At 35.9% G+C, this 13,491-nt stretch overlaps 2 pseudogenes; one reads left to right on the top strand and one right to left on the bottom strand.

Moving 5' to 3' along the window:
- Window positions 1-3,705: 3,705 nt before the first annotated feature.
- On the bottom strand, window positions 3,706-12,629 carry LOC125112851 (olfactory receptor 5W2-like; annotated as a pseudogene).
- LOC125112617 (E3 ubiquitin-protein ligase RNF130-like) lies at window positions 9,729-11,437 on the top strand (annotated as a pseudogene).
- Window positions 12,630-13,491: the final 862 nt, after the last annotated feature.

Raw genomic sequence — 13,491 nt, 5'->3', positions numbered from 1 at the left:
AACCACAAAACTGAACATTACATTCAAAATATGGAAGAGTACTCAAGCATGAAATGAATGGAAACCTTGAATCAAAAAAAGAAAGGAAGAAAAGAGAAACATAGAATCAACTGGAAAACAAGGATAAAAATGGCAATAAGTAAACATCTATCAATAATCCCCTTAAGTGTCAATGGACTGAAAGATCCAATCAAAAGACACAGAGTGGCATATTGGATAAAAAAGCAAAAGTATTCAATCTGCTGTCTCCAAGAGACTCACTTTAGGGCAAAGGACACCTAAAGATTGAAAGTGAGGGGATGGGAGAAGATATTTCATGCCAATTGACAAGACAGGAAAGCAGAAATTGCAATACTCATACCATAATAAATAGACTTTAGAACGAAGTCTATAAAGAAAGACAAATAAGGACACTATTTAATGGTTAAAGGATCCATTCAAAAAGAGGATATTAAAATCATCAATATATATGCTCCTTATATAGGAGAACCCAGATACCTACAACAAATACTAACAGACATAAAAGGAGAAATTGATGGGAGTACAATCATAGTAGGAGACATTAACACCCCACTCACATCAATGGACAGACCCTACAGACAGAAGATAAATAAGGCAACAGAGATCTTAAGGCCAAATAGAAAAGTTAGATTTAGTCAACATTTTCAGAACATTACATCCAAAAAATCAGAATACACATTCGTCTCAAGTGCACATGGAACATTCTCAAGAATTGATCACATCCTGGGGCAGAAAGCTAACCTTAACAAATATAAGAGTATAGAAAATATTTGGGAGTTCCCGTCGTGGCACAGTGGTTAACGAATCCGACTAGGAACCATGAGGTTGCGGGTTCAGTCCCTGCCCTTGGTCAGTGGGTTAACGATCCAGCGTTGCCGTGAGCTGTGGTGTAGGTTGCAGACACGGCTCGGATCCCGCGTTGCTGTGGCTCTGGCGTAGGCCGGTGGCTACAGCTCGGATTCAACCCCTAGCCTGGGAACCTCCATATGCCGTGGGAGCGGCCCAAGAAATAGCAACAACAACAACAACAACAAAAGACAAAAAAAAAGAGAATATTTCTAGTATCTTCTCTGACCACAATGGCATGCAACTAGAAATCAACAACAGGAAAAGAAAAGATAAAAAGCTAACTATAGGAGACTAAACAACATGCTACTCAAAAACCAATGGGTCAATGAGGAAACCAAAAAGGAAATTAAAATATACCTCAAGAAAAATGATAATGAAGACACAACCACTCCAAGACTATGGGATGTTACAAAAGCAGAACTCAGAGGGAAATTCATAGCAGTAAAGGCTTTCCTCAAAAAGAAGACAAATCTCAAATTGAAAACATGATCCACTACTTAAATCAATTAGAAAAAGTATGACACACAAAACTTAAAGTCAGCAGAAGGAGGGAAATCATAAAGACCAGAAATGAAGTCAATAAATAGACATATAGGAATAGAAGGACTGGAGCTCAACTTCTCTCCTAAAACAACAAAATTCACAACTAAAAGCTGAGCAATCTCCACCTGAATGGACCAGAAACCTTATAAAAGATACCCTACTCCAGAAGAAAAAGAGGACACATTAAGAGGTAGGAGGGGTGATTTTGTAATATAAACAACCCCATACCTCCTGGGTGGGAAGCTCCACAGACTGAAAACTAACTGGTTCACAGACACTCACCTACAGGAGTGAGAGTTCTGAGCCACACATCAAACCCTCACATGCTAGGATCTGTCACTGGGAGAAAGAACCCCTGGAGCATCTGGCATTGAAGGCCAGTGGGGCTTGTGCACAGGAGCTCCACAGGACTCGGGGAAATGGATAGACTGTTCTCCAAGGAAGATATACACATGGCCAGCAAACACATGAAAACATGCTCAACATCTTTGATTATAAGAGAAATGCAAATCAAAACTACCACGAGATACCACCTCACACCAGTCACAATGGCCATCATTAATAACTCCACAAATAACAAGTGCTGGAGGGGCTGTGGAGAAAAGGGAACCCTCCCGCACTGTTGGTGGGAATGGAAACTGCTATAGCCACTATGGAGAACAGTTTGGAGATACCTTAGAAATCTATACATAGAACTTCCATATGGCCCCACAATCCCACTCTTGGGCATATATCCGGACAAAACTCTACTTAAAAGAGACACGTGCACCCGCATGTTCATTGCAGCACGATTCACAATAGCCAGGACATGGAAACAACCCAAATGTCCATCAACAGATGATTGGATTGGGAAGAGGTGGTATATATACACAATGGAATACTACTCAGCCATAAAGAGAATGACATAATGCCATTTGCAGCTACATGGATGGAACTAGAGACTCATACTGAGTGAAATGAGTCAGAAAGACAAAGACAAATACCATATGATATCACTTACAACTGGAATCTAATATCCAGCACAAATGAACATCTCCTCAGAAAAGAAAATCATTGACTTGGAGAATAGACTTGTGGCCACCTGACGGGAGAGGGAGGGAGGGGGAGGGACCGGGAGCTTGGGGTTATCAGACACAACTTAGAATAGATTTTCAAGGAGATCCTGCTGAGTAGCATTGAGAACTTTGTTTAGATACTCATGTTGCAACAGAACAAAGTGTGGGGAAGAAAAATGTAATGTATACATGTAAGGATAACGTGATCCCCTTGCTCTACAGTGGGAAAAAATAAATAAAAATAATAGTAATAAATAAATAAAGGTACACCAAGAAAAAGTTAACAAAAATTTCTCTCTATCCCTCATTGTTTCTTTACAGCCAAGAAAATATATGTTAATATTGACTTCCTCTGCTTTTAATTTTTAGACTCCTACCCCTTTCTCTTTTGTGAAAAATAATTTATATACTTTATTTTACCTGTCTTTGGAAATTGCTCACGTTATAGGGATTCTTCCTATGTACATAATTAAATTTGTTTTTTTCTATTTTTAAAATATTTCATATCAATTTAAGTTTATATCTGCCTACAGAACATGAGGGTGGAATTAATTTTTTTCCATCCTCAAAACCTCATTACTTCTAAAAAGTTCACCTCCAGAATGGAGGCTTCCAGACCTCTCTAATTGTCATATTCTCTGCCTGCTATATTTTCCTAACACAACATGCATCTTTTTATATTTGAGGATAAAGTTCTCCATTCAATGAAGACTTTTTTACATTAGATTTGGAAATGTTCATTGGATTTAATACCCATTGTTTTTACTTCATGATAGTTTTGAGAATAGAATGAATTATTTGGTAATTAATTAATGTTGGGTACTTCAAATAGACAAGATTCATTGGTATGGAAGCTACATAATGTATTTTGTATTAAGTGCTTAATACAAAGCACTTAAAGTTCCAAATTCACTTAGTAAACACACAAAGAATTTAAGTATATCAAATTATTTTTTGAATGAAAGAATGAAGCAAAATATTGGGATCATAAGAAAGGTTACCTCTACAAAGAAGGAAGTAACATATATAAATTCTAGACACATAATGAAGTATGACATATTTGGGTAATTGCAACCTTTCTTAAGATTGGGCTTTAGAATAAATATCTGTTTTATCAATTAAAGTATTCGAGACATTATTTCTCTTGTATCATGCAAAATATTTTTACAGATACAATAAACACAATGTGTATGTGTGTGTGTAGTATAAATATTTAAAACTACCCTTTGAGTTTCAGTTTTTCCAGGGCCTCTTTCACCTCCTTGTTCCTTAAGGTATAAATCAGAGTGTTTAACATGAGAATCGCAAGGCTGTAAAACAGTGAGGTCATTTTGTCTTGATCTAGAGAGTAGGAAGTAATTGGCCTGAAACAAGTGAAGAATATAGTTTCCTGAAAAATTGCGACAATAGTTAGGTGTGAAGTACAGGTGGAGAAAGCTTTGGATCACTCTTCAGCTGAGCTGATCTTCAAAATGGAGAGAATAATACAACTATAAGAGACAAGGACTCCTGAAATGTAGCTCAGTACAATGAAGCCAAAAATGGTGAATATCACTAACTCATTGACCTGTGTTTCTGAGCAAGATGGCAGTAGGAGAGGAGGAATATCACAGAAGAAATGGCTAATGCAATTTGACCAACAGAAGCATAAGCATAATGCTACTGTTGTGTGTATCAAAGCATACACTATTCCCACCATGTAAACTCCAGCCATGAGCAGGGAGCAAATTCTCCTACATATGCTGACTGTATAGAGCAAGGGTTGCTAATGGACTTGTACTGATCAGAGGCCATCACTGCCAGCAGTAGACACTCAGAATCTGCAAATATGTAGAAGATCAAGAATTGTAGAGCAGAGCCATAGAAGTGGATTGACTTGTTATTGGCAATTAGGTCCACCATCATCTTGGGCCCAATTGCTGTGGAATAGCAGAGGTCACAGAAGGAGAGGTGGCTGAGGAAAATGTACATGGGTGTGTGCAGCTGGGGATCCATTTGAACTAAAGTCATCATTCCAAAGTTTGCCAGAAGATTAATGAGATAAACAAGTAGAAATGTGGTAAAAAGTGTCCTTTGTTCTCCAGGTTATTAGTAATTCCTAGGAAAATAAATTGTCAAGGAGGAGCAATTTCCTCTATCACTTCTCTGTTCTTGTCTAAATTTCTGAGAAAATGATCAAGAAAATGACACATGGATGTGTAGCATTTCTGTACCTCTGCAAAATATCATAGGGCAGAATTTGATTTCTTTCATTCAGTGCATTTTTATATTTAGAAAATTATCCAATCTTGTGTCCACTTATTAAAGAGGCCTTGCTATCTATTCCCTAATAGCAAAAATTATCTGAGAAAGGACATTATGAAACTTAGATGAGAATCTAAATGTCACTCATGAGGTATGTTACTTTCTACAGCTCTTCTCTATCTTTACTTGCCTTTCCTCAGGGAGTAAATATGGATGAATTTACCTCTCCAGTCCTCTTCAAAATCATATGGAAGATTTTGTTATAGATACCATGCTCTTAAGTTATAGGACTAAACTTTTTCTATGTATGAAAATATTCACATGGATAGAAAAAAAATGTTTACAATTTTTGTTTCTCAAAAATATGATTGATTTAAGAATTTTTTTCCTAATTTTAGAAACAGTGAGTGACCAGTAATAAATTAAAAAATGTCAAATATTTCACTGGTTTTTGTTTGTGTTTAATTCAGTATTTGGTGAGCCACAAAATAAGTACTATTGTATTATTGACCTGTTTCCTCAAAGTTTATTATTGCTTTTCCACAATACACTTTACCTCTTTGTGGAGTGGTTATTGTCAAAACAGTCTCTTTCCTAGTGGAAGAAAAGAGCTAAGAGAAATTGAAAACAACAGAGTTTACCACACATGTTTACATGACTTTAGATTTTAAATAGTGCTTTTTGTTATAAAATAGAAATGATGAGCAGCGATACATGCTTATAAGACACATAGACTGCTCTCCCTTGTGATTGTATGTGTTTACCCTAGTGTCATGTGTTTGCATGTGTACATACTTTTACTATATAAGAGTATAGAATGTAAATAGTGGGCTTTTTCCATAGAACTAAGTAAATATATTAAATGGTTCATATGAAGATGAATTCAACACATTTTTATTTTAATGTGGTACCTACAATAAAACAAAACATATCTTAAATTAGCACATACATTTGTTCAATAATAAATAGAGAAAAGTCTTTCCTATGAACCAAGAGCAAAATAAAATAAATAAAATGTTATATTGTGGATATTAACATGTTTTGACAGATTCTTCCTGTTCTGAGAAGAAATTATAGTTGTTAGTCAATAAATACAAATTTTAATGAGTGAGCAGGTATAGGCATAAGACGCTTTATTCATGAATCTCTCTCTCTCTCTCTCTTTTTTCTCAGAAAGGTAAGTTTTGCTCCCACATTTAAAATAGGACATTTAAACCTGAGATAAGGAGGGCTTGAGTTCATGAACAATAGGCAGATGACCTTTCATTTTACCAGGCACTTTGGGACTTAAATCTCTGAAGTTACAATTGCCCTTAGGCTTTGATGTTATGCAGACACTCCATTAATTATAGTTCTGCTTCTGTATGTTCTCCCTCTGCATTCAGAAACAAATTAGCATAGGCTGATCATTTAGCCTTCACAATTGTCACCAAATTGATCTATGTTAGGAAGAAAACTGCAAATTGTTTTTATGGTTTATTTCACAGTTAACCTCTTTCTACATCCTCTTTCTCTAGTCAGAAGAAATCTAATGAAACTCAAACAGATCCCTGCTTAATCTTCTCTAACTCCTTCTAATTGTGCTTTTGAAACCTTCCCATTCACTTCCTCATTTAGGAAAGTTACTACATTTTGATCATAATTTTAATTGAAATATAACACATGTACCATAAAAGTCAAAGATCTAATGTATAGCTTTTTGGTTTTTAATACATTTCATCACCAATATATACTTTGAGAATATTTTGATCACTGCTATAAACTGATACCTATTGCCTGTCACTCCCCTCCCCCCCTCCCCCAGCCCTGGAAACCACTATTTTACTTTCTGATTCTAAGTAGTTTCCTCTTCAGTCATCTCATATAAACAGAATCAACCAATATGGGTCTATTTGCTGTAAGGCTTCTTTGGTAGAATATTTTCAAAGATCATTCATGTTGTAGAATGCGTTAGATTTTTGTTTCATTAAAGGGTAGAATAATATTTCATTTTATGCATATAATGCACTTTATTGATCTGTTATTTCATTGGATGAATGTTGTTTCTACCCTTTGTTATGAATAATGATTCTATATGTTTCTGGTCAATTCTACCTTTCAACTCTGCTTTCATCATCACACATGTCTAACCCCCATCCTCCAACCACATATTCAAGGAAAGTTAATTGACTTTGAATGTCTTTAATTTGTAATTTAAAATAATTAAATGTCTTTGGAGTTCCTATTATGGTTCAGTGGTTAACAAACCTGAGTGGCATCCATGAGGATGCAGATTTGATCCCTCGCCTAGCTCAGGGGGTTAAGGATCTGGTACTGCCATGAGCTCTGGTGTAGCCCTCAGAGGTAGCTTGGATCCTGCATTGCTGTGACCCTAGGCTGGTGGCTGCAGCTCCAATTGGACCCCTGGCCTGGGAACCTCCATATGCTGTGGGTGCAGCCCTGAAACAAGAGATAGACAAAAAAAATTAAACATCTTCAATTTTTCTTTAAATGTCCACCTCATTGTTTCATAGTAAACTCTTCTCTGATTTATATTTATTCATTTCAGAATGTCTCTGCTACTGTTAAGCCTCAGGAATAAGATCAATGCTTATTTTGTATTTTCTAAACTCCATGGTAAAATGATTTGTAAAAGTGGTGCTTTATAAATATTAATTGGTAAATATTTCTGTCGGAGAATTGTGTACAAAGAGTAGAAATATTCTATTTGGAGATTTTTCTACTGATACAACTCATATTTACAAAGATGATTCACTTAAGACTGTGCATAGGTGATGATTTTTCTAAATCAGCAGTTACTTTTTTTGATCTTTTTATCTTTTTAGGACCGCATGCACAGCATATGGAGCTTCCCAGGCTAGGAGTCCAATCAGAGCTGTAGCTGCTGGACTATGCCATAACCACAGCAATGTGGGATATGAGCCATGTCTGCAACATACACCACGGATCACAACAATGCTGGGTCATTAACCCACTGAGTGAGGCCGGGGATCAAACTCATGTTCTCATGGATGTTAGTTGGGGTTTGTTAACCACTGAGCTACAATGGAAATGTCCATATTTTTTCTTAAAATAAGTCACTTGCCATTATCCATATCAGTTCTATGTAAAATTATAAAATACTAGAATATTCCTTTTAAGGTCTTCCCCTAATCCTCTTCAGCATATAGCAATGGAATTCTTTATTCTCCTAAAACTTTGGCCTACCATCTTGGTATCTACTGTGATTGGACTACTTCTCAGAGCTCCAGAACAAATCCTCCTTTCACAATGATCTGAATGATCAAAACATCTGTCACTATCCCTTCTACATGTGTACTTTTCAAGTACTGACAATTACAAAGTGATTTTGTAAGTATGTGCATGACAAAAGGTAAAAGAGATGTATGGATGTTCATAGATTTGATTAAAATATTAAAACTGTTAATAAATAAACCCAGAATTAAAAGTTACAGAGCTCTACAAAGGGCTAATGATGGTTTGGGAATATTAAAGATAGCTATACACATTCTAAACATTTTCCTTACAGATGCAGTGCCTATTTACCCTCCCTTTGAGTTCTACTTTAACTGTTTTGACCAACAGAAATCATCAGAAATATTGTAAGTAACTTCTGGGTCTAGCCTTTAAGAAGACAATGTCTGAAACCCATGAGGTACCATGTAGGAAGTCCAACCAACCTGAGTAAACCATGTAGCAGGTTCAGATATTATGTGGGGTGAGAAGGGGAAAATCTGAGGCAATCTTTTAATCATTCTTATCCTATGCCAGATATGAGTGACCTTACAGTCTAACCAATCATTCCTCTAAATACTTCATGTGACCTCAGTCAATATGAAAAAGAACAAAATAATGAGTCAATGGTCATTATTTTAAGTCATTTAGTTTTAAGTCATTTAGTCATTATTTATGTAACAAAAGATAACTAGAACAGTGTTGGTAAACACATCAGAGAGAATACTTTGGGAATGTTTATTTTTACTTTTATGTATATACACCCCCAAAATGAAGAAAATTGTTGAAAACCTTGTATCTGACAAAGAACATATGTCCCAAATATATGAAGAGTTCTCAATAATAAGAAGAAAACAAACAATATAAATTAAGCAAAGGATTGAACATACATTCCCACCAAAAAAATGTATAAATTGCAAGGTCAGATGTAATAGTTTATTCAGCTTCCTTATTTATTAGGGCAATGACCATAAACTTACAGCAACAGCTAAAGGGCCTAAAATTAAAAATACTGATCATACCTAACTTCCCTTTCATCTGAATTCTCATTTGGAATTTAACAGGAACACAGATTTTCATCTATGTTTGTGTTACTTTTCTGATTTTTTTGAATTTGTTTCTTGTTTTCCTACCTTTTTTCTTCTCTGAAAAGCTAGGAAACTCATCAAGCTGGATTTTATGTAATAAGTACCTTTTTAGATACTTTGGAAAAATGTTTCATAGGGACAATGAGGCCTTTTTATATGTCATGATCATTCTTGGTGTGATAATCCCAATACCAAAATACCAACTCTACTCCTGGGGAGACATTGTTGAGGCAAAACTCAAAACACATAATTAATTGCTAACAATTTTCCACCACTTAAAATCAAGAAATTGATGCATTTGTGTTACAAAAATTTTCCCTGTCATTATTGATCTCTCTGGTACACATCTGATGTGTAGAATTGTCCTTGATCACTTAATTCTATTCCTATCCAATGTATTTGTTTCCCTCAGGTGCTTTCTTTTCCTGTGGGATGCAAAATTCCCTTGTGTTATGTTTTATTCTGACAGAACCAAGCTTTAGCTTCTTAACACAGCTTCTCCTCAATACAGTGTATTCAGCATCCCTTCAAACTCCCCCCACCAAACAATTTGAAACCTGAGTTTGGATAGCTATATTATCATTCTAAGGTGGATAAGCTAAACTATTTCCTAATTGGGATTTGAGTTTTCATTAAAATTGGAGAATGGGATTTATGTTTTCATTAAAATGGAGATCTTAAAGAACTGAAAAACATGTCTTCTGGAGAAAATGTATTCTTCAGATACAAGCCAAGTGAGAAAAAAAATCTATATGTAGGGATTTCTTGGTGCACCTGGTGACACTAAAATTCTGTGCATGCAAAAGGCTGCCAAAAAGATTACTTTCTCCTCAATCCTGGAGTATTACCATATAGATTTCCCTGCATGACAGCAAGATCATTATGTCTCATATCTGCTTGGAGAATGACTGGGAATGTCCATGGGTGGATAAAGATAGTGTTGTTCCACAAGAAAGGAAGCTCTTTTAATAACATAAAGATTAATCATAGGATGATATACGATATGAAATTATTCACTACATCATTTTCACAAATATATAATCAACACTCATTTTGTACAAGAAACTATTAGTTTAAAAAATAAAAAAAATTCATGCAATTGGATAATGAACATACTTTGTTTATGCACACTTTTTAGACTCTAAGACACATACAGAAAACTTTTATTGCACATGCTCCCTCCTCAATTCAGGCCTCAACCACCCCACCTCTCTGTGCAGGCTGGGAACCCAGTCCACCATAGGAGGCAGGAGGTGCAGTGAGTTGTGAGGGGCAGGGTGGGCCTCAGTAGTGCTAGCACTGATGACCTGAAGCCAGTGGAAAACAAGGGAAGACAACATGAGCTGGAAGTACTACATGGGGTTCATCAATGTGATGGAACAGGAGTCTGGCCAAGGCTCCCTGCCCATGTTCCACATCCACAGCAGGCACTAAGGGCTCGACTCACCCAAGGACTAGTTCAGGGGTCAGGTGCTAGCATCGCTGCCAATCCATGGACTTGCTGATCCTCTGGGTTGTGATGGTCAAACATGATTCTATGTCCCTCCAAACACCAAACAGTGGATTGCCTTGCTGCAGAAGGGAAATTGCATGTTTAAAAAGAAAATATCATGGGGCTTCTTTCCACAATGCAGTTGCTATAGTCATCTACCATAATAAATCCAAAGAGGAGCCAGTCACCATGACTCATCCAGGCACTGGAAATATATATTTTTTCTGTCATGATTACAGAATTGAGGGGTAAAGATATTTTGAGTTATCTGGAGAAAAACATCTTTGTACAAATAACAATAGCTGTTGGAACTTGAATGCTGAAGGAGAACTTCAGCCATGGCTCTCTAGTCCTCGTGTCACTATCCTTTATTGTTTTGATGATTATTTCTTCAGAATGGCTTATATTCTACTTCATTCAGAAGATCAGGTATGCAAATGCCTGAGACAGGAACCTGCATCATCTTGGAGATACAGCCAAGAAAGCCATCAGCAGACTGATGACCAGAATAGTCAAAAAAGGTGATAAGGAAACAGATCTAGACTTTGATCACTGTGGAGTCTTCAGAGAGAGCTATAAGCAGAATGATGTCTGGATTCTCCCTGCACAGAATTTCCACAAATCCTGTGTTGTTCTCTGGCTTAGTGAACATTGTACCAGTCCTATATGCAGACAGTATCTTTAAAGCCCTGGAAATTCTGTCAAATTTTCCATGTACAGATAATGCACCACTTGATATGGAAAGGTTCACCAGAACCCAAGCAGTTAACCAAAGATCAGCCCTAGGTGACTTTATCAGTGACAACTCCTTTGGCCTGGAGCCACTTCAAAATTTGGGGATCTCTTCTCTTCCTCAGGATGGGGAGTTCACTCCTAGAATGGGAGAGATCAACATCACAGTAACAAAATAATGGTTTATTATTGCCAGTTTTGGCCTTCTCAGTGCTCTCACGCTCTGCTAAGTGATCATCAGAACTATAGCCAACTCGAATGCTAATGATGTAGAACTGTTTTGAAGAAGGAAAAAACTGATTTCTGACAGATTACCTTGAAGGAAAAAATAACGTATTTTTGTGCATCATTTACCAGGCATGCCACACAAGCATTTATTTTTAGTACCTTTTATTTTTTCATAAAATTGCTAATGCCAGAGCATTGCATTAAAAATAAATAATAAAATTAAAAAAGAAAAAAACCTTGCATCTGTTAAAGTATATTGCAAGTAAATTTTCAGGCATGAAAGATTCCTGCTCCCTGAATAAGTCCAAATAAAAAAATCATTACCAGCACCTCAGAAATTAACCACACACCCATCAAAAATTGATGTCCGATATAATACTTTAGTTTGGATATTTTTTGAGGTATAGAATATTAAAATCATACAGCTTTTACACATTTATTTCTGATTTTTATTTCACTCAATATTATTTTTGAGAATTTTTTCTATGTCAAGGAGGTATATTCATCCTCTTTGCTGTGTATTTTTCCTAGGTACAAACTTACCATAATATTATCTATCTGAGCTAGAGCAGAGATCAGTATACTTGACCTATAAAGTCTTTTGTGTGCTGACCCTCAATGGCCTGACTCCCACAGGGATGTTGCTTAATGGAGTGTTGGCTGGAGAATGGCAGACCCTTCAAAATGCAATATGAGGATACTCTCCACTACATAGAATCTGCAGTTTTGAAGAAACAAAGTGTTTGCATAGGATAAATGAGAGAATGCCACCCTGGAAAGATGGTGTTCAGCAAGATGGTTTCAAATCTCTGAACAAACTTATGCCACTGAGAACCATGGAACTGGTTCTTAAATGTGACTATTTCTTTAATATAGTCTTTGTATTTTTCAATTATGAACACATAACCTATTTCTAGGGAGACTCTCTTACTGGAACACAAATCCAAAAACTAATTTAGAATCTTTCTTGCCAGGGCTTTTGAGATTTATACCTTAGAATATTAAGAAGAAAAACTAAATTTCAGAATTATGGAGAATTACAGAATTACTCATTTAAGGTATTTTGAAAGAAGTGTGTACATTGTCAAAGTAAATTTTAATTCAAATCACATCTGTAAAACTTGACATATTTTGTGTATGCATGTTTTCATTTTGCAAATATTTAGTATATAGACCTATGATGTCCAGGTATAGTATGTAGTGGTTACCTAGAAGTTATGAGAAATTTTAGTTTATTGTGACTACTCAAGTTGCTTAAATAGCCAACAGGATGATATACCGCTGGCTTTCTATTGTTTTTAATTTTTTGATGCAAAGGAAATTTTCAAATTCTGGGAGTGGTTTTGATTAAGCAGTACAGCATAGAAGCAATGGTTCTGTTCAGTCATTCAGATGTTAGTGGAAGCATGAATGTCAAGACTGCATAGTGAATATTTTCTTTTGATAGTTATAGAACTGCTTGGTTAAACTAAATGGAACCATATACTATTTTTTCATAATTATTTACCTGAATTGACTGACACTATAGTTTGGTGTTTCCCTTTACTTTGGTGACCTGCTTCCCTCATGGCCTTGAATACAACTCAGAGCTCGAGGCAGCATCTATTGTTTGTTTGCTAGAAAGTGCAACCTGTAGGGTCCCCTGTCTAAGTTGGAAATATTACACATGTGCAGAACTATTTGAATATTTTATAAACAGCAGCACACAACAAATCCATGGATGGGCCACTGCTCCTATTTCTGTGTTGGGTTTTATTTGAACGATGTAGTCTGTTTTGACTTCTCATGCAAATCAGAAAATATTGTTAATGGAACTGAGATATATCCTTCAGAAAAAAATTATCTCATGGATAGTTCATGGTAATTTGATGAATTAATTTCTTGTCTTCATAAGTTTTGCATTATTTTTTTAAATTTTGGTCACACTTATTTTATATGAGCATTAGTAACTGAGCACTGGAAGACTCTGGGTGTCTATTATAGGCCTAAATCTATTATTTAAAAT

Source organism: Phacochoerus africanus, chromosome 12, assembly GCF_016906955.1.
Source record: "Phacochoerus africanus isolate WHEZ1 chromosome 12, ROS_Pafr_v1, whole genome shotgun sequence".
NCBI classification, from domain to species: domain Eukaryota; kingdom Metazoa; phylum Chordata; class Mammalia; order Artiodactyla; family Suidae; genus Phacochoerus; species Phacochoerus africanus.
The sequence above is the reverse complement of the archived record's forward strand: the minus strand, read 5'-3'. Positions and strand labels throughout refer to the sequence as shown.